This window comes from Bicyclus anynana, chromosome 1, assembly GCF_947172395.1.
Source record: "Bicyclus anynana chromosome 1, ilBicAnyn1.1, whole genome shotgun sequence".
Classification (NCBI taxonomy): Eukaryota; Metazoa; Arthropoda; class Insecta; order Lepidoptera; family Nymphalidae; genus Bicyclus; species Bicyclus anynana.
Genome location: NC_069083.1, coordinates 4,312,779 through 4,339,164, shown reverse-complemented (window position 1 = coordinate 4,339,164; position 26,386 = coordinate 4,312,779). Strand labels below are relative to the sequence as shown.

The 26,386-nt window shown below is 34.8% G+C and overlaps 1 protein-coding gene across 6 annotated transcripts in view; it reads left to right on the top strand.

Moving 5' to 3' along the window:
* Positions 1 to 26,386, top strand: part of LOC112048194 (mucin-4) — a 131,181-nt gene that overhangs the window by 89,695 nt on the left and 15,100 nt on the right. The window lies entirely within an intron of this gene.

Genomic DNA, 26,386 nt, shown 5'->3' with positions numbered 1-26,386 from the left:
AAACACGAGTCTGTACAGTACACTGTTGCAACCGTGCCAATGAGATTTTATCGTTGTATGTTTGTACGTAAGAATGAGACGAGGTGTTTCTCAAGAAATGAACACAACTAGACATACACTTGATGTTACCAAAAAGTGACTGAATATGTTATATCTAAAATGTAATTGCATCACTGGACAGCTGAATAATCAAAAGTTTTTTTTACGAATTGGTTAGATCCGTGATAGCCCAGTGGATATACCTCTGCCTCCGATTCCGGAAGGCTTAGATTTGAATCCGGTCCGGGGCATGCATATCCAACTTTTCAGTTATGTGCATTTTAAGAAAATAAATATCACATGTCTCAATCACGATACTCGATGTTTGGAAGTCCCTACAAAAGGCCTACGTCCTGCAGTGGACGTCCATTGGCTGATACGTTGACGTTTCAATCAGTGAAGGAAAAACATCATGAGGAAACCTGCATATCTGAGATTTTTTTTAATTCTCTACATGTTTGAAGTCTGCAAATCCGCGGCGCATTGGGCCAGCGTTGTGGACTATTGGCCTAACCCCTCTCATTCTTAGAGGAGTCTCGTGCTCAGCAGTGAGCTGAATATAGGTTGATAATGAGTAATTTAGAAATCTGATAAGTGTATCTGATAAGTGACGCAGTGTTGGGGGAAGAGATTTGAAGTCATTTTGCTGGTTTTCGAGATTCGCATTCAGTATGTCGGTTTATCAGTTACTTTTAGTTAGTTTGGTTGAGCAGATCATTTTGATATCTCCAGCTTATGTCTATCATTATTTACAGGATATAATATAGATTAATGATGATAGTATTGTAAATGTGATATGATAACGAGTGTGAGTATATCACGATGTATCAAGATCAGTGATAACAATGTCTCGAACAGCGTGTCATGTGTTGTATGGAAATTGAGCAACTGATGCCCTTATCTAATGCACACGGAGATCATTCTCGTCACGATTTTCTAAGAGGCCACTTTCCTTCTTATTTCGCAGCTTTGAAACATTATGGTGCAAGTCTAAACCAGTGGCGTGCATAAGGTTTTTAACTAGATAATGCACTATAGGTGCAAATTGTACAAATTGGAAAATTTCTCCCCCATATCAGGTACGTAATGATTCTTCACGGTATGCATTGCGTTTATGCATCTATGAAGTGCACGCTACTGGTCTAAACCACAAATGCTTAATGTAGCATCCAAAGGGGAACGCCCACCGTCCCATACAACGTCGGCCCAGGGAACCCAGTTATACTCCTGTATAAAAGTATATGGAGATGATAATATAATGTATAACTATGGATCTGGTTAAATAATTGGCTTAATAATGAAGAAAAATGTTTATTTTATCACACTAGGGCAAAATGTTCGCCGGTGCACCAAAGCGGCGAAATAACATTTGAATCTGTATTACTTTTTTATATTATTTTTTTATATTGTTATTTTACAAACAAGCTTAATAAACAAGAAAATTAATCATACGTTTTCAAAAAATATCGCATAACTTAGGCGGTATGCTCAACGATCTTAGCTTGTCCCCTTTGTGGACAAATTAAAGATTAATTGAAAATGTCTTCGTAGCTAACTTTTTTTGATAAAGTAATGATTTGATTATTAAAGTAGAATTATCAAGATTCTTTTTGATATTAGTAAATTGCCGGGTGGTTTGAGGCCTGGGCCAAGGATGGACTTTCCCTTTTAAAACTACTGCTACTACTACTAAAACTCTTCAGATTAAACTAAACATATGAAATTCTTTGTTAATGGGTAGGTACTTTAAGTTAGATTTATTAACGTTGCAAACTATTTAATTACTGATAATAAAATAGTTTTATAGTTTACGCAATTCCAGTACACGTAACTGGGGCCCCGTAAGCTGATCTAGTTAATAGGAACGCGACTGAATGTAGGCCCACAGAATATATTCAATTTAATATTCAATACGTATTCAATATAGTATTCAATACGTATACGTATAGTAATACGTCACCAAGTTATAAGAGTTTGTAATTGTTTCACTAATAATTACTCTACCGACTGAAGGGTCAGGGTTTTCCACGCCGAAGTGCTAATATACAGGAATGCTCGTAGGAAGTAAAGTCAAAGATGTCTGCTAATATACAGGATGCTCGGGTATCGATATATCTCATAACTCTGGGGTTATATTCTTTACTGAAAATTAATTAAAAATGTTCAACGAGCATGTGTTTTTAAATTTATATTTTTGGGGTAAATAATGTTTCTTTTGAAAATAGATCTTAAAATGTGTCACTTATAATTATGACGTAGCCAAGTTTGGCGTATTTTAAAATATAAGGATAGATAAAGGCGTGTGTTACATGGATAATCGGTATTATTTAAAATATTTTGTATGAACACATAAAAAAAATAGTTAAAAAAATATTAGTTATGTAGTTCGGCTCCTATTAGTTAGACTCGTCAACATCTTAAAGTTATAGGAAACACTCCCGAGCATCCTGTATAAATAGACGAATATAGCATTGTAACGCTCATGCATTTGACAACATACACATTTGAAAAGGCTTATCTCTCCATCCCATTTAGTTGAAAAGTGTAGCTACAAATTGCGAGCACAAAAGAATCTGCGAATAGACAATTTTTTTACAGAAAAAATGAACATAAAATCAAATCTTGAAGACGCACGATTCACGCAAGAGGGTACTAAATCTCACCCACGCTTAGGCGCCTGTTTCAACTTAGTAAAGGAAGAACAAAAAAAACCTATTAAATAAAACATTAAACTCGAAATGCGTGTAACTACTATATGCTAGCTACTCACCATCCGAAATGCTCACATGCCTGCAGCGTTAAAGGCTTTACGTCCGATAAAATTGATCGGGTGTTGGTCGCAAGCGACATGATGTCATGCAAATTGCGACCAAAATACTATCAGTTTTATCGGCTGACAAGCCGTTGGTGCTGGAGGCATATTGTGAGCTTATTGGATCAAAAAAAATACAAAATCATTTATTTCAATTAGGCTTAGTTTACAAGCATTCCTGAAATGTCAAGTTACATCATAATTCAATTTAATGTAATAGTGGTAATAATATTCCAAAACTTAAAATCAAAGTAACGAGGGTTCCAAACGCGCCTTGGTCCAAGAAGAGCCCACAAAAAACTCAGCCGAAGTTTATTTTTCTTTGTTTACCACCTTTTTACAAACTTATCTAGAAGTAAGCACACAGTCGTATAATGCAGTGTAACACCAAGCTTTTTTATCATTTATATAATCATTAACACTATAATAAGACTTTCCTAAAAGCCCATCGTCAGTGGCTGACTTTACGAAGCTCACTGCGCCTTCGCAGACACGTAAGGGGTTTATCAATTGATCACATAACAGCTTAAGCTCTGCGTGCAACCCATAAAGCCTACGATAGGCTCTGTTATTGAAAACCCGCCTATAGTCTGACAGGAAAACTATTATGTAACTAAAATTTATAGACTTGTATATACAATAATCAATTTCCCTAGTTACTTAACTAAGTATTATTTAGTTGTGTAATTGGATTTATAGAACTGTAATATTTTATTACAAGTGACCTATTTTTACCCAACTACGACGAAGTCATAAGGAAGAGTAATGATTTTGGCAGTCTATGTATGTATGTATGTTTGTTCCACCGTAGCGCCTAAACTACTGAACCGATTTTAATAAATGAGGTGTCAAAAGATTAAATCCTTTTTAAAGTTTTTTTTTTTTTTTTTTATTCTTTACAAGTTAGCCCTTGACTACAATCTCACCTGATGGTAAGTGATGATGCAGTCTAAGATGGAAGCGGGCTAACTTGTTAGGAGGAGGATGAAAATCCACACCCATTTCGGTTTCTACACGGCATCGTACCGGAACGCTAAATCGCTTGGCGGTACGTCTTTGCCGGTAGGGTGGTAACTAACCACGGCCGAAGCCTCCCACCAGCCAGACCTGGACAAATTAAGAAAATCTCAATCTGCCCAGCCGGGGATCGAACCCAGGACCTCCGTCTTGTAAATCCACCGCGCATACCACTGCACCACGGAGGCCGTCATAATCCTGGCATAATCACATTATACCGTACACAGTCGGTGCGACCACGGCTCCACCGTGACCATTTTTGTTCCTATGCATTTCTCTATTTCAATCTAAAATATTTTCTTGTTTCGTTCCTTTTAGACCCCTTTTTACGTAGTCGGGTTATAGTTTTTAATTTGTCCTAACATTGTACAATTTATAGCAATAATTGTTTTTAGAGTATTTTTTAAATTCGACTTAGTTTACGATCAGTTTTGGAACGAAAATTTTAATGTTTCTGGTTTCGTCCTCCCATACGTTGGCAGATTCAGCTGAATAGAGCCTTCAAGAAACTCAACTCAACAGTTGCTCTTTTTTATTTGAACATCAAAATATTTTACGAGTAATTTAGGATGTTTCAATTAATTTATATTGCTATAAATACATGTTAATTTTGCTAATTAGGGTTCGAATATTAGAGGCCTACTACGACCGGCCATTTCAAATATATGGAAACATGGTTTACCTTTTACGTTATAATTATTATTAATTATATCACATATTTTGAAAATTTAACTTGAATAAATTTAACTATATACGTTAAAGTATTGAATGAAATTCATCGTTTCCACAATTATAATTGACGTATTAACTTAATTAATGGGCGTAAACGATTCCTTGTAATGTACATACATGTTAAATAATCTTATTGGTATTATTCAATTCACATATTGCATACATTGTTACACAAAGGTAGCGGCAAATCTAACATGGTTACGCCATGTTACGGATGCCGTGGAAGTCGGAAGGTTTGTTTATTCATTTCGCGCTCCAATGATTAACATGTAATGAATGATCGAGTATTGACTCAATTGTTTGTAGGAAAGTACTGATTGAAAGTATTATGATGGCCAGTTTGCTGGTATTTGCCAAAGTAAAGACCTAGAAGTAGGAGTCGATCTAATTTTTGGTCTTTGCTTTACTAGTAAAGAGGCTGGTGAGGTTCCACGGTAGCGAGCTGCGATAGCCCAGTGGATATGACCAAATCACGTTCAAATCCGGTCCGGGGCATGCACCTCCGACATTTCAATTATGTGTATTTTAAGAAAACAAATATCACGTGTCACAAATGGTGAAGGAAAACATCGTGAGGAAATCTGCATTCCAGAGAATTTTCTTAATTCTCTGCGTGTGTGAAGTCTGCCAATCTGCATTGGGCTAACGTGGTGAATTATTGGCTTAACCCCTGTCATTCAGAGAGGCGACTCAAGCTCAGCAGTGAGCCAAATATGGGTTGATAACAAAACACAACATAAAGAGGCTGGACTCAACACTGAGAGCTTATGGTTTTCATTTTAATTGGAGGACAACGAGAAAATTGGCCATATTTAACAGCTTATTACATTGTTTAAAATGTATGTAACGTTATATATATATACGAGTACAGCATCACTACCAATGTGGACCCAGGTAGGCTCTCTTCTTATAATCTGGATTGCGGCTTAAGCTCTATATCACATCTTCATCAGTTGCAGGCATAGTTATAAACTTATATTATCAAGTCATTAAAATGCAACATGAAGTAATTTAATGTGACTCCTGAATAACAATTTTCTATATCAATTCTTTACGTATTGGCTTAAAGTCATTGACGTCACGTGTTTGTCCTTTTCTGTCAATAGAGCCACTTTTAAACTTCTCCTTTAAACGTTAGTGTATAGATTTATTGCCACAAAACTAAGTTACCCAATAGGCACATAAACATTAAATGGTTTTCAACAAATTACGTGAACGTGTCGATAAATTCGTGACGTAGTGATATAGGTGTGTGTAGTTTCGCTATATTTTCGTGCGAGTGATAAATGGACCATAATAATTCGGCCCGGACCCGGCCGCGCGTGCATGGTTATTTACGATCTAGAAACGTGAACTGCCCATTTGTTAATTCTGAGTTTATAAATAAACATTAAAATTATATGTAACTTACGTAATAAATAGTATTTGACGACCTCCGTGGCGCAGTGGTATGCGCGGTTTACAAAATGGAGGTCCTGGGTTAGATCCCCGGCTGGGCAGATTGAGATTTTCTTAATTTGTCCAGGTCTGGCTGGCTGGGAGGCTTCGGCCGATGCCGTGTAGAAACCGAAAGGGGTGTGGATTTTTATCCTACTCCTAACAAGTTAGCCCGCTTCCATCTTAGACTGCATCATCACTTAACATCAGGTGAGATTGTAGTCAAGGGCTAACTTGTAAAGAATCAAAAAAAAAAAAGTATAAGTGAATATACCCGGACAGGATGTCCAAGTACTAATTTCCTTGATCTTTGTCGGATTTAACTAGAATCGTTTATTTTGTATGATCATAGCTTTTTTATCCTATTAGTTACGGTGAAGCCATAAAAAATATGTATGTATTTTTTGTAGCCCATAGTCTAGTTCTATGTGAAAAAAGTGTTTTTCTTAAAATTGTGTGCAGTTTGGCTATATTTTTGTGCGGCTGATCCGGATCCGGCCACGCGCGCGCATGGTTATTTACGATCTAGAAACGTGAACTGCCCATTTGTCCTGTTTTATTCTGAGAGTTTATATTAAACATTAAAATTATCTCTATGAGTGAATATACCGGCTGCATGACAAAATGTGAGTTGTAATTTCCTTGACCTTTCTCGGTTCTGGTAAATGCAGTCGCTGGTCATGTTGGCAGGGTTGCCATTTTATATAGTTTTTCAAACAGTGCGTGTTGCCAGTGATGACCTATGGTTCCGATAGTTGGTCGCTAACTATGGGCCTCATAAGAAGGCTTAGAGTCACACAGCGGGCAATGGAACGAGCTATGTTAGGAGTATCTCTGCGTGATCCAATCAGAAATGAGGAGATCCACAGAAGAACCCAAGTCACCGACATAGCTCAACGAGTTGTGAAGCTGAAGTGGCAATGGGTGGGGCACATAGTTCGAAGAGCCGATGGACGTTGGGGTCCCAAAGTGCTGGAATGGCGACCCCGCACTAGTAAGCGCAGTGTTGGCCGACTCCTCACCAGGTGGACTGACGACATCAAGCGAGTCGCAGGGATTCGTTGGATGCAGGACCAGTATCGTGATTTTGGATGTCCCTACAAAAGGCCTATGTCCTGCAGTAAACATCCATCGGCTGATATGATGATGATGATAATGATGATAGTTTTAATTGTTTATAATTTTTTTGGCTGCTCCAATCAGTGTGGAGAGTTTTAGTTCCAAATCCCCTCTTGTAAAACGAGAGAGGCCCTTACATACAAGCCCATTGTATTTTGTAGGGCTTTTAATGATAAATTATTAAGATATTTATTCAAATTTAAGAAATCCGAAATTCGTTTATTTATTATATTACGAGCATTTTTGAAACGTCAAGTGAGACTATTTGTACAGTATCTACCACTGTCTAATAAAGCTAAAAGTAATAAGTGCGTGTATTCATAAAATATTCAATAGATATTGTTTGCAGAATATTTACAGTACTTTCAGTAAAGGTATTGAAAATCATGGAGTTAGCACATAAGTAGAGTTTCGCAATTTTATAACGTGTCTAACTGTTTACAGTAATTAAATATCTAGGAATAAATTGCGTATTTACATATCGTCTATTAATTTAATTGATTCTTTGTATTTATTTCTTGTTATCGTTTTGTTACAGGTAAATTGGCAGCTTTTAAAATGCTGATATATCTTGCTGAAGAAATTGAGAACTAACTACAAGATACCCTACATTTTAAGTAAAGTACAAGTAAAGAAATTATAATTAGTATTTTATCAATCTGAAAGTTTGTGATAGACATAGCTTTGATTTTTTAAAACGCTGAAAGTTTGAAAGCCTACCTACCTAAGTAACGGTAGTCAACTCTGAAGTTTGTACTTTAGAGTTGCATACCGTATTTTGGCATAAAGGGCTTTTAAGATCAAGTAGAAAGGGTTTTTTAAATACCGTGCTTTTCCTGTATAACATTAAGTAGAGGTTGAAGTTACAGTTGAGCTTTTCTAAAACCTTGATACGCGCTAGAATTTGAATCCTTCAAAACGTGGAAATATATGAAATACTTAATTAAGAAATAACATTGATATCTGACGTTTCTATAAAAAACAGTTACTGTTTGCACATATCATGATATTCTTTATAACCCATAGATACTCTTTGTGCGTTAGTCACGGATTTTTTGATTAAATAATAGTTTATTCGTTAAAGGTCACACATCACACCGGCGAAGATGATGCGTTTGACGACCATTCGGTCAATAAGTCGTAGGTCAAGTGACTTAATAGTTGTATTACATCATCACCTATATTACAGAACAGACTTCATTGTATTGGTTGATATAAAGGCGGGTACAGATTGGTGCAATGCAACATGTAATGTAATATTCTGCCTTACATGTTCCCTGCTGCCTTGGACGTGTGGCGCGCGCGATACGCGCATTGACTACGAATCAGTCGGCACAGTCCTGCGCACACTGCGCGTCCCTTTGTGTTCGTACCAAAAACCGACAAATCTCGGATCGAACCGCGCACGAGTTGTAACGCTCGGAGCGTGCGCGACCCAGGCGCAGTTCGTGCGCGCGAGGCATCCAAACCACGAGCATTCGTGATACATTGCAGCAATGTGGACGTCAAATTCTTGCATTGCATGTTGCATTACATGTTGCATTACATGTTGCATTGTATCCACCTTTACAAGCCATCCAGTGGCCATTGCAATGTCTCTAGGAAGTAAAGGCAAAACATTGTATCTGCATTTACATTTTTGTCATATTGTCTACGTACGTATGCAAATGATTGATTGATTGGTTGAAAATCTATCGATTATGAAATGAATTAGGAAATATTGGTAGGTATCGGTTGGGTGGATAGTCAAAAGTGTAAGTATCTATAAGTTTAAAGTTTTTTGGCAATCTAGCAGAACTCAAAACAATTAGTACCAGTCTTAGAGACATCGACGACGTAGGGATGTAAACCCATTAATAATAATTATGTTTGTTGGTTGGTTGGTGGGTTGTATAGGTACCTCTGAGATCAGAATTTGTTTACTTTTTGTAATATTATTCGAATATGCTCTGTAAAATACTGTGAAACTGGTCACTTGTCACAAATTCATTAATAACTAGCGAATGCCCGCGACTTCGTCCGCGTAAAACACGATGAAAACTTTTAACTACCCCTACCCTACCCCTACCCCGTTTTCAAATTATTATTAATATGAACTTTATACAATAACAATAAAGCTCAAATTGACTACGTTTTAGTTAGAAAACATTTGTATGGGAAAAAGAAAAGGGCTATTTTCATGGTTTTTCCGGCTATTATTCGAATTTTTCTCGCCGTAAAAACCATCCTTGAACTTGAACTAACATTTAAAAAAAAATTGGCCAAATTGGTCAAGGCGTTGTTGAGTTATGCGCTTACCAACGCATTTTGCGATTCATTTTTATATTATAGAAGATAATCTAAAATCTCACATATTAATTTGACCACACCACTTTGAGGATGACATCTATAAGTACATTTTTAAGACAAGTCCGACTTTTACATTTTATGACAAGCCCTGTCTATAAACTAAAGTAAATCGGTATCAAAGAAGAAAGCTGATTTAAATCGACAACTTTGTATATACATAGTAATGGTTCTGCACCATTATCGATTAATTACTTTTAATATCTAAGTGTTAGTGTTACGTTATCATGTAAATATAACTCGACGATTTGTTACGATTCGATTTATATAATTTTGAAAGTGATACATTTCTCTATGTGGAGCAAAACCAGTCACGTTCAAAGTTCGTGACGAGTAACCATCAGCTGTAGGTATATTCTAATTAGGGTGATTGAGAACGTATTATCTAGTTATCTGTCGATTCTTTGCACTTCCATTAAACGGTCGTAACCAAGTTTCGTGGATAGATAGCTCACGATTTGGTTAAGTAACTGCTTATAATGGCTATGGTTTGGGTGGTAGTTACGCTAATTTGTAGTTAGGTAGTTAGGCTAATTTGTAATCCTATGTTTATGCCATTTAGGGTTTTGAGTTTAGAAACCTTGTTGTCATTCAGTTTCTGCTCGTGTTTAAAACGTCTTTACTTATACTGTAATTAATTTTGATGCTAAAATGAAAAAGAACCTACAGAAAATACATAGAAACGATGACGGACTATTTTTGGGTTATCTGAGTCGTTTAAGCTAAGTTGTTTGCGAAATTAGAAATTTTTAAACTTGTAACAAAAAATGGATTTATGACAAATTATCTTAAAGAACTTTTAACAAATTAAATTATTTTACCTAGAGTTGACTCTTTTGTTAGAAATTCTTTCCATCATAATATAAAAACGCCATTATCTTTGTATTAGGTAGTCGGATCCTTATCGTATATAGGTAAGAACCATCTCAAGCACGTCAGCTTTAAAACAAACTTCATCATAATCAGTCTATTCGTTTAGAAAACACGACGTCACATATAGAAAACACACAGATACACAATTATAAGACATGTTAAACTAATAACACCTCTCAACACAATCCAGAGTTAAAAGGGATAATAACGCTACGAAAATAATATCTCGGACATGCCAAAGGTACGTACAAAACAAAACAATACTAAAATTATGTTTCACTATTTCCTGTATTAGCATTTATCTGAATGCTCAAGCTCATACCGATACAGGTTTCGACATACACCGCTGCTAGCGCGGCGTGCTGGCCGGTTGGTTTCGCAACCGCATTTCAGCAAGTAGGCGCAACCAACAACTAGCAACCAGCAACCTGTAACCTTATTGCTGGTTCCCGGACGTCACGGGCGTCGTGATCTGATCGTTGCGATAAACAGACAATGGCAATTGGAATGTGTAGAGTCCAGTACAGACAGACACTTGAGAAATTGCTGCGGTTTGTAATTTAAATTCAAATGTACAAGCACTTGGTGCATAACATAACCTGAGGCTACGAATATTTGAAATATATTGCGTTCATAACTAAAGTGTAATTTCGTTTTAATATTATTGCTGTTACAACTTGTTTTTTTTTCTTTTGAATATTTGTTTGTTAAGGTAATTGAATTTTAAAACTGTTACCTATCCTTACAATTTTATTAACAGTTACATATTTACATGAAATCTATGTATGTATGTTCTTAAATCCAATAATATAATACCTACCTATCCAACAGTAAACACCCAGATATGACCGACAAGTTCTTTTACATATTTTCTTGTTTCTAATTCTCAGCAGAAAGAAAGAGAATAAAATTGATATGTATCATTCATCATTTTCTACCCATATTCAGAATAAGAGGGATTAGACCAAATAATCTACTACCAAATGCGGATTGGCAGACTGCACACACGCAGAGAATTAAAAAAAATCTCTGGTATGCAAATGTCCTCACGATGTTTTCCTTCACCATTTGAGACACGTGATATTTAATTTCTTAAAATGCACACAACTGGCAGGCAGAGGTCATATCCACTGGGCTATCACGGCTCTCGCCCTTATTATGTATAGTTTATTGGTTGTTAGTCATATTTTTTTCAATGGTCAAGTGTCAGATATCCGGTTAGGGTGAATTAAGCAAGCGCTATGACTAACTGATGATACAGAAATCCCCTGCAATGATGCAGAACAAAATCCACGACAATCAAACATTGAGAAACCTACGCAAATACACTAGGCATAAAGGAAAACGGATTACGGCGTTCAAGGCCAATCCGATGCTCAAGATTGCGCTATTTTCCCATACTTTAGCATTATCCACTATTCGTTGGTAAATTGCCTACCGTGCAACCGAAATAATTGTTTAGTACGACCTAAATCTTTGTTAGTAATAAAATTCGGCATGTGAATCAAATAGGTCTGAATTGCCAAACTTTTTTTCGCAATTATGATTCTTTGATTTAGTTACACACTTAAGCAATCACTTTGATTATTGTTGTTTTACAATTTGTTTGTTTATAGAAAAATCTAGCGGACGCTCGCGACGTCGTTCGCGTGGAATACGGTTTTTCACACATCCCGCGGGAACCATGGATTTTTCCGGGATGAAAAGTAGCCCTTGTGTTAATCCAAAGTAAAATCTATTTCCATTCAAAACAAACAATCTTACACACTTTCAAACTTTCGCACTTACACACAATAAAAACAATACTGAAAAACAAAAGATTCGAAGAAGGGCGTCCGCTTACATTAGGATTACCAGAATGCGTACCTAATTGTTATTTTAACAAAAATGATCGAAAAGGCTACGATGATATAGTACAGATATTAGGGGATATTAAGATTACTGTTGGTACTAAAAAACAGAAAATTTACTTTTTGCATTAGTACATTGACGGCCTCCGTGGCGCAGTGGTAAGCGCGGTGGATTTACAAGACGGAGGTCCTGGGTTCGATCCTCGGCTGGATCGCTTGAGGTTTTCCTAAGTGATCCAGGTCTGGCTGGTAGCAAGCTTCGGCCGTGGCTAGTTACCACCCTACCGACAAAGACATACCGGCAAGCGATTTAGCATTCCGGTACGATGTAGCGTAGAAACTGAGAGGGGTGTGGATTTTCATATTCCTCCTAACAAGTTAGCCTGCTTCCATCTTAGATTGCATCATCACTTACCATCAGGTAAGATTGCAGTCAAGGGCTAACTTCTGTAGAATAGTAAAAAAAATCTCACAACGTATACCTATTACAATTACTATTAAATTATGTTGAAATTATTTGTTTGCACAACATATTTATGTTTCGAGTATACAGAACATTGTTAAAATCAAAATTATTACGTTCCTTCATTGGAAGCTTTGGTCAAATGTTCATTAGTAAATAATGACACCGAGACAAAGTTAGATAGACATCTTATTTAGATTAAAAGATCGCGACAGAAGGGAGCTTTACGAATACCTATAGAGGTGCAGTGAAAGGATTCGATAGCCTCAGAACTCAAGGATGTCGATCAAATCGCCTTTAAATAACTAATAATTCATATTCGACCATTGTTGTATTTGAGCTTTTATATAAAACGTGACTTAAAGCGTGAACTTAAAAGCCGTAATAGGATTTGCTTAATGTAACTGCTTTGCTAGACGATCGGAATGTTTGGCCATAACAAAATTTCGTGAGCTTCCACTATAGGTATAAGCTTGTCTTAAGTTAGATACCTTTAACATTTTCTCTTCTCAACTAGGCTACGATTCACGCAATCCAGGGTTCGAGTCCCTGGTCAGGCCAACAGTGAACATTATTTTGCCATGAACTTAAGTCACCTGTGCTTCGAAAAACACGGAATACCCTCGATCCTGCTAAGTAAGTCACTCTCCACTCGTCTGGGTTGTGAGCATGTTGGAATAGAGAATATCACAGGAAATATACTATAATGCATGTAATAAATTTCCTGCGTAAATGAGCGTTTTAAGGCATGATAACTGTCGAGGTCTAAATTCGTTTGGGATTAAATTTGATTCGGTTGGTTTCCTACAATTAGGAAATACTGATAACCACAGAATAGGCAAAGTTAAAAATTAACATGAATATGGCAATGACAGATCCGATCGACAACTTGATCACGACCTGTCGAAATTGAATCTCAATCCTATATAACATTTTTAATTCAAAGCGTTAGCGTTTGTAGAAAGAGAATTGATGAGCCACATGGCTACAGGCCCTGGAACACATATTACCAATGTTGTGTCTACTAAAGGATTAAACTAATACCTTTTGATGTAGGATAATGTCAAGCTGTAACAGAGTGAGGTGGGCGGAATCGCTAATGTCATGATGCAGTCGCTGTTGCAATACAGTCATCATTAAATTATGCACACCATCACTTGTATAGAACAGCGGATATGTATGCATTTGTGGGCTTTCATTTAGGCGTCATTCATGGTCAAAGGAGCAAATAACAATATAGGATACAATAACTGCAACAATTTTGATTTTGGTTGCTTCAAAGAAGATAAAATACGAAGACAGCGCACGGACTTGACTAGCTCTATGTCCTATGAATTTAATAGTACAAATACTAGAAGAGTAAATGGTACTATTCAAATAAATAACATCTACTAAGCGAGTTTGCCACAGATAATTCTGGTGGATGTTGTCTCTAGCGCAAGTTAAAGAAACGATTTTGTAACTGCAGATCTGTTTCTTTATAAACTAAAATAATGTCCTGTTTTTGATTCTACGAACTACTCGTAAAACTAATTTATCTATTAAACGAAGAAACATAAATCTATGGCTATAAAACAAATGTACTCTAACGCCAATTTAACGTTTAATTACATCTGGTTGATTTAAAATTGTTATTTATCTTTGTAAGTACGCAATTTTATATAGATCACTTGAAACTAGCAATCCTTGACATTTGTGTCAGTACATGGGTACTTGCTATACATGCAACAAAACAGGATTGTATTTTGTTGGGAATTTTAGGAATTTCTTTTTTCACGCGGATTTTGTGACATTTGTTAAAAAGAGAAGAAAAAATTTTACATTGAAATTGTATTTTACGAGCTCTTTCGAAACTCCAAAGGTTTTATGTATTGTTGGTGTCATATAAAATGATCGCTTAAATGTTAAATGTTAAGTTTTTTTTACTTACTGAATTTATACTAATATTATAAAGACGAAGAGTTTGTTTGTTTGTTTCTTTGTTTGATTGTTTGTTTGATTGAACGCGCTAATCTCAGGAACTACTGGTCCGATTTGAAAAATTATTTCAGTGTTAGATAGCCCATTTATCGAGGAAGGCTATAGGCTATAAATTATCCCCGTATTCCTACGGGAACGGGAACCACGCGGGTGAAACCGCGCGGCGTCAGCTAGTAGTTCATACATATACATAGAAAGGGCTCGACGAGTAACTAGCGTGCTTTATTGATAACCCTTATAATTCTGCTTCATGTCGCATCACATAGTAAAACTTTAAACTAAATAAAAACTTATTAATTAATTTCTTATATGCCCTTCAGGCCTGAACACTGCAATGCAACTTGGCGGCAGAAATAACCATGATTCGTGTTTGTAGGTCCTCCTTGATCAAGTTCTATGCTTAATAGTTGACGCTGTAATTACAGGCAAATGAGGCTTAATATGTTCGCACCAGGTTGATAGTCAAAGAGCACCGCTTTGTAGGTCGTATTCCGTACATGCCCTGCGAAGTGATGCTCGGTCTAAAGGAGATGGTTTTCTACTTATCATCAGGTGGATTTTCTACTTATCATCAGTTGCAACAAAAAAGATTGACCGTAGTTGCTACTTTTACGTGAAACCTACAATACGAAGTGAATTTTTCGTGCATTTTATTACGAATATTATTTAAATAAATTAACCTTGACTGAGTGAACGATAAAAATTTTTCACTTGCATTATAATAACTATGAATACATTCAGCAATAATAATTATTGTATTTTAAGAATGACTGACACTTATAAATGTAGTTTAAAAACTGTTAGCAACAAGTGTAATGCAAGGTTACAGACTATTAAAATTCTTTGTCGTATTTCGCCCATAAAAAATAAGGTTACTAGTTCGAGGCGTGTGCAGTTCATTTATGAAGCTTTAGCCTTCTTATGCTTTTTAAAGGATTTTTTATTAAATAAAATGAATAAATGAGTTTTATTTGGGTTTAATAATAGATAGATAGATAGTAGGATACTTTAACATGCATGAATAAATTCGATGAAGGAAAAACAAACCTGAGAAATTTCTTAATTCTCTACGTATGAAGTCAGCCAATTCGCATTGGGCCAGCGTAGTGGACTAAGGCTTAACCCCATTATGAGAGGAGACTCGTGCTAAATAGTGAGCTGAATAGGTTGTTAATGATGATGATGATGATAAATAAATTCGATAGTTACGCTGTGATTCGTTGTTGAAATCGAAATATTTTTTGATAATAATAATTATGTATATATGATATATTGGAACCCTCGTAACTTTAATTTTAAGTTTTCGAATAATTATTATCACCATTATCTAAGGTATAATATTATTACCTGACGTCTCGAAACAGCTTGTAAACTAAGCCTATTTGAAATAAATGAATTGATTTGATTATGTAAAATTTAGATCAAATTTTGCTTTATCAAATTTTGAATCTAGGTCTTAAAGTGTTCTTGACGTACCTACCTACTAATATTTATGTCTTTATTTTCTTACAAATATTGAAAGTCGATAGTGTTTCTACTAATGTAAGAGCAACTGTCTGGTTATATCGGATTAACCAGATTTTTTGAATAGTGCACCTGTATTTGAGATTATACTAGTGCACTAAAACATCTCATTTGTGTAGATGACTAATCTGAACGTGTTGATTTTAACACAAGTTATTAAATTGCAGCCTAATTGCAACTTTAGTTACAAATCCTTGACTTTTTCAAGTTATGAAATTGCTGATATATTTTTTTTATTTCCGGAAGTTATATTTAAATGGTTATTTATTGCTTAGCTTCTGAATCATCGAGTGATTTGAATTTAGTTCAGTTTCAACTGAGATCCGGGGTTCGATACCTAGTTTATTTGAGATTTACACGGAGGTCGTCAAATAAAAATTCCAACGGGATTGGGAACTGCGCGGGTGAAACATAGAGCTATAGTTCGTCCGCTGTAGCATGGTGCGGGTGACAAATCGTTCACTCTTGACAGTTTGCCGCTATTCATAATAATAGTACGTATTATGAACGTCATACAGGCAACTTACAACCGCTCCATGCTATTTTTCAGATAGAATGGGTCCGGTGACAATTACCCTATGACGTTCATAATACGTACTATTATCGTGAATCGCGGCAAACGTTCGAGGGCGAAACGAACTGTCACCGTACCCCTGCTATCTGAAAAGCACTATAGTCACAAATAAAATGATCTCTATCAATTCCCATGTTGACATTAACAGTGGAATTCATAGACGTTGTAGGACACCCCCATGGGATCATTCACTCGCTGAGTGTCAAATTCTCAAACAAATAGAGGCTAAATTCGACACTCAGCAGCTGAATGATCCCCTGGGGGTGCCCCTATTATGTCTATGAACTCCACTGTAAGTAGCCCAAGAGACCATCGACCGCAACGCTTTCGCAATGGTCATGCACACCATTTGCATATCGTCATTCCATATCAAATGACAAATCTGAAACAAGTTGCAATGCCCTTTACTTGCATGCAAAAATAAATTGCATAAAGAAACACCGTGCCACTGTACGTGTCAAAGAAACCGCTTATCCTTGGACTTTCTAATAGTTATAATAAGATTAATTTTTTGTGCACTAGGTAATAAATACACGCAGCGTTTCGTTCAAATGGTTCACAAAAGGTACATACAAAAAAATAATTCAATCCAAGTAATCGAATTTATAAAACGTTTATTTTAAGACAGAAGTCAGAACACAATAAACACAATAATTTTAAATATTACTGAGTCTCTAGAACCGTTACATTTTGATTCTATTTCTACAAATGCCAACGTTGCAAAAATTGATAATGATATTCGTTATTGATAGGTCACGTGATAAATCTATCAATCTTAAATGTCATTCCCAAATATGTATGTTAGGGGTAGTAGTAGTGTTAAGCTAGGGCTAAAACCAATCAAAGCGAAGCTTGACCGGGTCAATTAATTATTATAATTAAATAAACGTTTTGTCATAGATTAAAAGGATTAAGTATTTTGATATTTTCGTATCACCAATCACAAAATCTAAAAGGTATGTTTGCCTGAAATTACAGACACGTTAATCTTAATAAACTTTAGCTTATGCCTCTGGTTAATGGATTTCATTATCAGCCTAGGGAAAGATTAGACTCACCACACTGCTTCAATGCCGGCTAGTGGGCTTAGGATGATAATGTTAAATTCATTAACGACTACTATCCGATATTAATGATAATTATTATCGTAACCGTTAAAGTGTTCTACGAGGCACGGGAGTATAACACAACCAACTTCCACAGGGTTGAGAAGTGGAAAGGAAACTCAATAGCATGACCCAGGATTCGAATCCAGGACGTCCTGATCTGAAACTACACAGGGTAACCTCTAGACCAACGAAGCAGTTAAAAAAATTATAACTTAATTTCCTGGAAAGAAAGCTAGTTAAAAATATTAATGTATGTTAAGATATTATGTTACATTACGTCAACCATTTATCGAGTACTTGTTCATGTCTCGGCGCGGTTCTGCCCACTTGTCTGCTGCGACTGATAAGCTAGTCCAAGAGCCCACGTTACATCGACCTACTGTCATCGGATTTACAAGATAAACGAATACTTTCATAAATAAAGTATAATAAAAGAACAACTTATATCCAATTTTGGTTGGCTCGCTCGCGCATGATTTATTATACTCGTAATTAAAAATGTTAAAATGATTTTTTCTTTGCAATATTTACTTTTTACAGTTATGAATAAATAATAAATCAAATATAAAAGACGAAATGAAACTCCAAGGGTTATCTATGACCATACAAGATACTGTTAAAAGACAATACTTTTAAAAGATTTTGCAAACCATGTGCTAGTATTATAAATGTACATAATACTGTAAATATTTAATTTGTAACTTACTATTTTTTAGTTACCTAATTCCCAAGTAAACCAAACAAATTGGTCTAAAAAAATGTCTAGATTTGTAAGAATACTGTATGTCTAAAAAAATATGGTTAAGAGGAAGCAACCAAATAGAGTTATGTTTTGATATATTTCAGAGAAATATAAAGAGAACAGAGTGCCACTCTATGTGGCATTTATAGACTACAAAAAAGCTTTTGACACTATTTACCATGACAGTATATGGAAAGCTCTAAAAGACTGCAAAATAAATGAAAACTATATCAATATAATTAAATATATATACAACAAAAGTAAAAGCAGAGTAAAGATGGAGAGCGTTGGACCACCAATCTATATAAACAGAGGCACAAAACAGGGAGACCCACTCTCTCCCAAAATTTTCATTGCAGTACTCGAATCAATATTTGAAAATCTTAATTGGAAAAATAAGGGCATAAAAATCAATGGTTCCCTCCTAACACATTTAAGATTCGCGGATGATCTGATACTCTTTGCAGAAACTAGAAGAGATATGCAATACATGTTAGAAACTCTACATAAGGCTAGTCAAAATGTTGGGCTGGATATAAATGAAGAGAAAACAAAACTAATGACAAACGCTCACACCCTTCCCATATATATTGACAATAAAATCTCAGATTATGTAGAGAAGTATGTTTACCTTGGGAAGCAGATATCTTTTAACCCATACTCTAATGTAGAGGAGGTAAACAGGAGAATAACAATTGCTTGGAACAGATACTGGTCGCTGAAAGAAATTTTTAAAAGCCAACTGCCAGTAAGCCTCAAAAAGACAGCAATGGACTCCTGCATTCTCCCATGCCTAACATACGGTGCACAAACATGGATTTTCACAAAAAGTGTAAAAACTAAAATAATAGTGTGCCAACGAGCAATGGAACGCAGCCTCTTATGCATTAAAAAATGTCAAAAAATCAAAGCATCAGACATAAGAGCTGAAACGAAAACGCTAGATTTTCTTAAACAAGCACAATCATTAAAATGGAAGTGGGCTGGACATGTGGCTAGACAACAAGATAACAGATGGACTCATAAGGTTACTACATGGAAAGGGCCGCAGGGCAAGAGGAGAAGCGGCAGACCGGTGTCTAGATGGGCTGATGATATAGCAGCCATCGCTGGTAAAGACTGGCAAGAGTCTGCAAAAAATAGAAAAAAATGGTCTGTTTTGGAGGAGGCCTACACCCGAGAGGGTTCTCATCTTCAACCTAACATAATTTTGGAAATTAAAGAATAAGAAAGAAAAAAAAATACAATAATATGACATAATCTAATAATAATAAATTAAATTGCTAAAAAAAAAAAAACAAAAAGACAAATTGAAAATTTACTCATAATGGTATTAAATATATTTTTTGACTTAAATGACTATGTGTGATTATGATTAAGTATGTTAAATGACTAAATGTATTGAATAAATTATATATTTTAGATAAAAAATGTATGCATTAGAATAAATGATTAGATCAGATTATAATTATGTTAAATGACTAGGTACATGCACGGAATAAGAATAGGAAACATGTGTAATTTTAGATTTATTGTTTTAAAATTGTAATTAATTAATTAAATATTCTTTATGATTATGAAAATGCATGGATTATGATTATCTAACGGAATAATTATGTAATGTGTTGTTTTAAAAATTGTGACTGATTAATAATAACAATGAATACCTACTTTAAGTTAAATGAATTGTAAAATATTGTGAAGAAGAGAAAATAAAAGGCTTTATTATTATTATTATTATTATATTTCAGAGAATATACTTACGTTTTATGTGGGATCTCATACTAAATGCTAAAGATCCGCAACCCACGACATACGCGTGTACAAATTTTTATTGCAGTTGACTTCTGACTCACAGAAGTTTATCTAGTTTCTATACTTTTTTTTTCAATGAAAAGTTAGTTTGCAGTCTAAGATAGAAGGGGCTAAGTTGGAAGAGATACCTACATGTTTATTGTACCCATATTTAACTATTTCTACTCGGCGAACGTTAAATCGCTTGGTGGTACCAACGTCTTCTGGTACTTCAACCATCCAGCATGTATCCGTCCACTGCTGGACATAGGGCTCTCCTAGAGCGAGCCACAACCACCTATTACCTAATAAGGTAAAGTTTTTTATTTAGGTATTTCATTTTAGTACGGTATTAAAAATACAAAGTGTGCAAAAAGCAATATACTTTAATCGTGCATTTACGAATGAGTTTGACTCAATATACAACTATTAGCTTTGCCAATTAAAGAAATAGTATTTTTATACTTTTTCCATTCCTTGCATTAAATATCGATAAAAGTCGCAAAATTGGTGGGCGTAACACACCAGCCTACAAAAGATGCAAATTATCGAACGGCTTACGTTTTCGCGTAGGGTTGTCGCAATGAAGATTATTATTTATTAAATTCTAACATGCCAATCGCAAATGTATTACTCGTATTCTGTTATCTTTCTACACTGAAATGTATATTAATTAAGTAATAAATATAATAATTGTAAAATTTTCATTATTCCTACTCCTAATAAGTTCAAGTATCTACTTGAATGTACATACTTAAATTTAAGTAAGGTGCATTTGGGTAATATCGAAAATCAAGTAATTCTAATAATTACAAATATCAAACTCACCAGGAAGTTTTTCATAGTCTAGCACGATTCTGTGATCTGTGATTCGGAATTACTCGAACATATACCGCAAATGCACTTGCACAAATGTAACAAACACTAATATTTTTAAACACTTGTATCTATTAAAAGCAAAGAAAGATATTTCTAAAATGTTTTGATGTAGTCCGTTAGAATATATATTGAATTAAATAATATATTCTAAGAGAGTAGTATAAAGTAAATCATTATGGAATAATCAATAGAAACACAAACACTTCGCTAATTCGTCATAAATCCATTCGTAATTACCCAAATGCACCCTAATTAAGTTCTTGGAAATTGTGCTAACTCTATCGTCGCCACTCAGTATAACCATTATAATTTACACCATTATTATTTAAGGGGAGACAAAACAAACCCTTGAAAGTTTGGTAACTCATTCAAAGTGTAAATTAAATTAGGCAGCGGTAATAATTTCGCTTTAGAGGACTTTGCATGCTAATTTTCATATTTTCATTGTTTATAAGCGTCACAATACGAAGAAACATGTTTAATTTCTTATTTGGCAGCCCTATTACAACCGCCTACATCAACTGGCGCCTCAAGACTTGTTTTTGTACTAAGAAATACAAATACAAACAGAATAAAGATAATTATGGAAATGAGTAAAATTGCTCTATTTGTTGTCTCTCTTTACTACTTTTTGTTTTTAGGTATAATTACATATTTTATAAAATACAATTCTTATTTACTTACATAAAGATTTTTTTAAATAATCAAATTATACTGATAGTGGTAGTAAATGCATGGCAGGATGGACAAACAAATATTACTTAATACATACATGGACAGCAATACAAAAATTACTTAATAATTTAAAATTCCACTTATCATTTCATCGTGTTAAATTATTATTATAAAATTAAAATGGAAAATTTCAGTAAGTATTTATTATATTTTACCAACAAATTTTGAAAAATGTATGTACCTATTTACTTTTATAGCAATATAGAATTGTAGGCAATTGTGCATACAAAACATTAGCATTAATTCACACCTAAAATGGCAATAAAATACAGCAACACATCCGTATTTACAAAATCTATTAGATATATATTTATTTGATAATTAACACATTCTGATATTCAAATAATATAATATTATATACAATACAATAGGAACAGGATATATGTGATATATGTATACAATAATGTTCGGCAATTTTTTTTTTTTTTACCTATTTATTGATTATTTACCTTCCGTGTAGGTAGGTTATTGTTAAACAAACAAGTTAATTACTTTGGACACAGTAGATATACTGTGCTTTGGATGGCCTTTATCATCATATTACCAACCTATTTTACGGCTTACTAAAGAGTAATCTGTAGTTAAGATTACTAAAGTAACGATCACTATTAGAATTTATTTATTAATGCTAATGAACGAGTTGAAAAGCTCTATATTTTAGGTTACTATCTGACCTCTTAACAAAGCTACCAAAATAAATACTGATATTATATCAAGGATAATGGAAGCATTACGAGAGGATTTAGCTGTAACTCAAAACTTGCCGACGGCCCGCGGTTTTATTCTCGTAGGTTTTACCCGTTTCTGTGAGAATACGGGGATAAAATATAGCCAATGATACTCACAAATAACTTGGCTTTCTAGTGGCAAAATAATTTTTAAAATCGGTTTATTAGATCCAGAGATTACTCGATACAATACCAAAAGCCGTGAAGCCGTGATAGCCCAGTGGATATGACCTCTGCCTTCGATTCCGGAGGGTGTGAGTTCGAATATAGTCCGGAGATGCACCTCCAATTTTTCAGTTGTGTGCATTTTAAGAAATTAAATATCACGTGTTTCGGTGAAGGAAAACATCGTGAGAAAACCTGCATACCAGAGAATTTTCTTAATTCTCTGCGTGTGTGCAGTCTGGTGGGTGTGCGTCAGCGTGTGGGTCAGCGTGGTAGACTATTGACCTAACCCCTCTTATTCTGAGAGGAGACTCAAGCTCAGCAGTGAGCCGAATATGGATTGATAATGATGATGAAATGATGAATACCAGAAACTTTACCTCTGTATGTTATTTGTATAGAAGTTTAAAAGAGTATCTCGGTTAAGGAGTATTTCATCATGCAAGTAATCCTATCCGTTGAGCATTTCCCACACAACGAGGTATTATTATGATACTGGGTATGATTCGCTCAAGGTGAGAGCACTAAGATTGTTCCACTTACGCCATAGCGTGGTCATGGAGTGTGATTTATAGTGCCTTGTTGTAGGGCGATATCATAAATTTAAAAGTTTCGTTAAATAATAGGTACATGGACATTTTATTCTGCTTAGGCATACCTTTAAAATTATATTATGAATGACATAAAGTGTTAATCCTCGGTATAATCTATTTCTGACCTCAATAGCTCAATGGCAAAAGGGGGTAATCATCACTGAGTACCCACTCACAGTACAGTCTTTTCTAACTACTCGTTGGAGGAGAATGGGAATATTGGTCATATTTATGTCATAAAAAATAACACTTGTAAAGTGTAGCAATTCTCGCAATCGGTTATTCATATAAAAAGTTGTGAGATCCATGTAATACCAATTCGATTACTTTATTCTGTCCGCAATTAAGGGATCTTCTGTTTCAAGATATTACGTAATTAGCTAACCCAACAACATCTCATATCAGTATTAAATTTTTTTTATATTTTAAATAAATGGATTGACTTGGCCATCGCATGAATACACAATATTATATGTATGTTACAATTAATACAATATATTATATTTAATAACAATGCTTAGAGCGCTTGCGACTAATAAGATGTATGGCAAATATTAAAAAATATACTTCTCCATTTAAAAAATCAAGTAAAATAAGTGAGAGTACCAATGAACATAAATTATAAAAAAAGCTTTCGTCTTTAAATATTAATGTTAGTAGGTAAGTATGTTTATTTGTTTCATACAATCTGTTGTCAGTATGAAACTTTGTGTTGTAAAAGTACTTAAAATACTTTATCTCCAAAAAAGTACTGTTCCCGACAGATATACAACTACTATTTTAACTTAAAAGGTAAAAAAAAAATACTATGTTGCACAATAAGTGAACTCTAAGTTGTAAAAGTACTGTTTCCGAATGTTTACTTTTTAAAAAAGGTAAGCAAGAATTTAAAACCTACATTTTATCATAACAAAACAATTTAGCTAAATAGAGAAAATAGAGAATATTATTTACATATATATTTTAACTCTAATAAACAACATAAGTGCAATAATTAATAATTTCAGTACAACAATAGGTTCAAGTAGGTAGGTACCTAAAATTTTCGTAACATTAATTGCTTCAAAGCATTAAGAGTGCTGTAATCAGTTACACCAAGAAATACTACGATTTATTAACGCCCTTCAATTTAGAAGTGGCATGATAAATTGCCACTTACAAGACTCATTTAATACACTAAAATAAAAATGCCAATCGCAAGGGCTATGTACCAATATTTACTAATCAATAAAAGTTTATGTACAAAAGTGCCTCTTAAACTAATCAACTTATAGTCTTTGTGTCCCCCTAGCCAAGTAGCACGTCCATTCTTTTTCTATGGTCGCTATCGCTTCGGAAACTAGAAAGATGTATGGTAATGACATTTGCGATCGACAGGTCACGTGATCAAGATCTGTCATTTTCCATACATTTTTCTAGTTTTCGAAGCGTTAGCGATCGTAGAAAGAGAATCTACGTGCCAATTGGCAAGGGGGGCTGATGTTAACAATGTATTGTATTGGCACGCTGGATTGTTTAATGAAATTTAGTTTCATGGGAACACACGCTTTGTTTAACTAATACTATTAACTATTGTTTAGGTTAACTTTTGTTTTTTTTACCGATTTCATGTTTTGTTGGATTGCAACATTTTAATAGATGCATTACAATGTTTATTCATTGGAGAGGTACCTACTGATTTGTTTAAACCTAAGCCGTAGGTCTACTTTTGATCATTATCATTAGCACTGTGTTCGTAAAACAGTTTAGCGTTATCATCTTAACCTGTACTGGAGCAGGCATAAGCTCCATATAGGATATAAGTTTCATTTTCCAATTGGTAACAATAGGTGATAATCCAGGGAATATGACCTCCTCCGATTCCGGTCTGGGGCACGCACCTCCAACTTTTCAGATATGTGCATTTTAAGAAATTAAATATAATTTTAGCAGACTCAGAAGTGATTACAAAAATAAGAAAACGAATGCCGAACAAAGGTTATGATTCACAACATTTGTCAGGACAACTTAATTTACAAATCAAACTGTAACCAAAATAAGACCCTAAAATGGCAGAGAATGACCTTGAGTGAAGTCACGCACTTGTGAACGTTGTGTGTAGGGTTAAAGGTACTTTGACTGTTAACAAACACTCCCCTTTTCCACTCAAGCCACTCTCCCGGCCTATCCCATGTAACCCATAAAGAATTACACAACAAGAGATGTGGACGGCTCGAACGCCACGAGCACACTGAACTGAAGCCGTCCGTACCGCTAGTCGTTGCAACGCGGCGATAACAATCACGTGTCTCAAACGTTGACGGAAAACATGGTGAGGAAACCTGCATACCGAGAATTCTTCATTCTCTGCTTGTGTGAAGTCTGCCAATCCGTATTGGGCCAGCGTGGTGGACTATTATTAATTGATATCGATATATTTCGGACCCTTGGTCCTTGATTATACTAATATTGTTTATATTAAATTTGATATGATTTAACTACCTATTGTTGCTGAACAAAATGGGTAAACGCAGGTAGGGTAAGGTGTGGCTATTTATAGGTGGTTCTCTAGTGAGTTTGAGAGAATGCAACGTTCTGGCGGTTCGTTATCTACAAGGCCGGTGGGGCAATTGTTCTGAATAGCTCTCAGTAAGTATGGCTATTAACGGCACGCTCTTGATTACATGTAGCTCTATTTAGGCAATAAAAACAATAGACGTGAAACTATTAAAGATTATAATAATTATTTCAATAACTTTTTCTATTACATGTTATGAATGAGGTACCAAGTTATAAAGTTCTTTATTAATAGGAATTAAGTGAGTAACTAGACATACAAGTATTAAATTATCAATATTATATATGAGTTATATGAGCAGTATTAAATCATTAATAT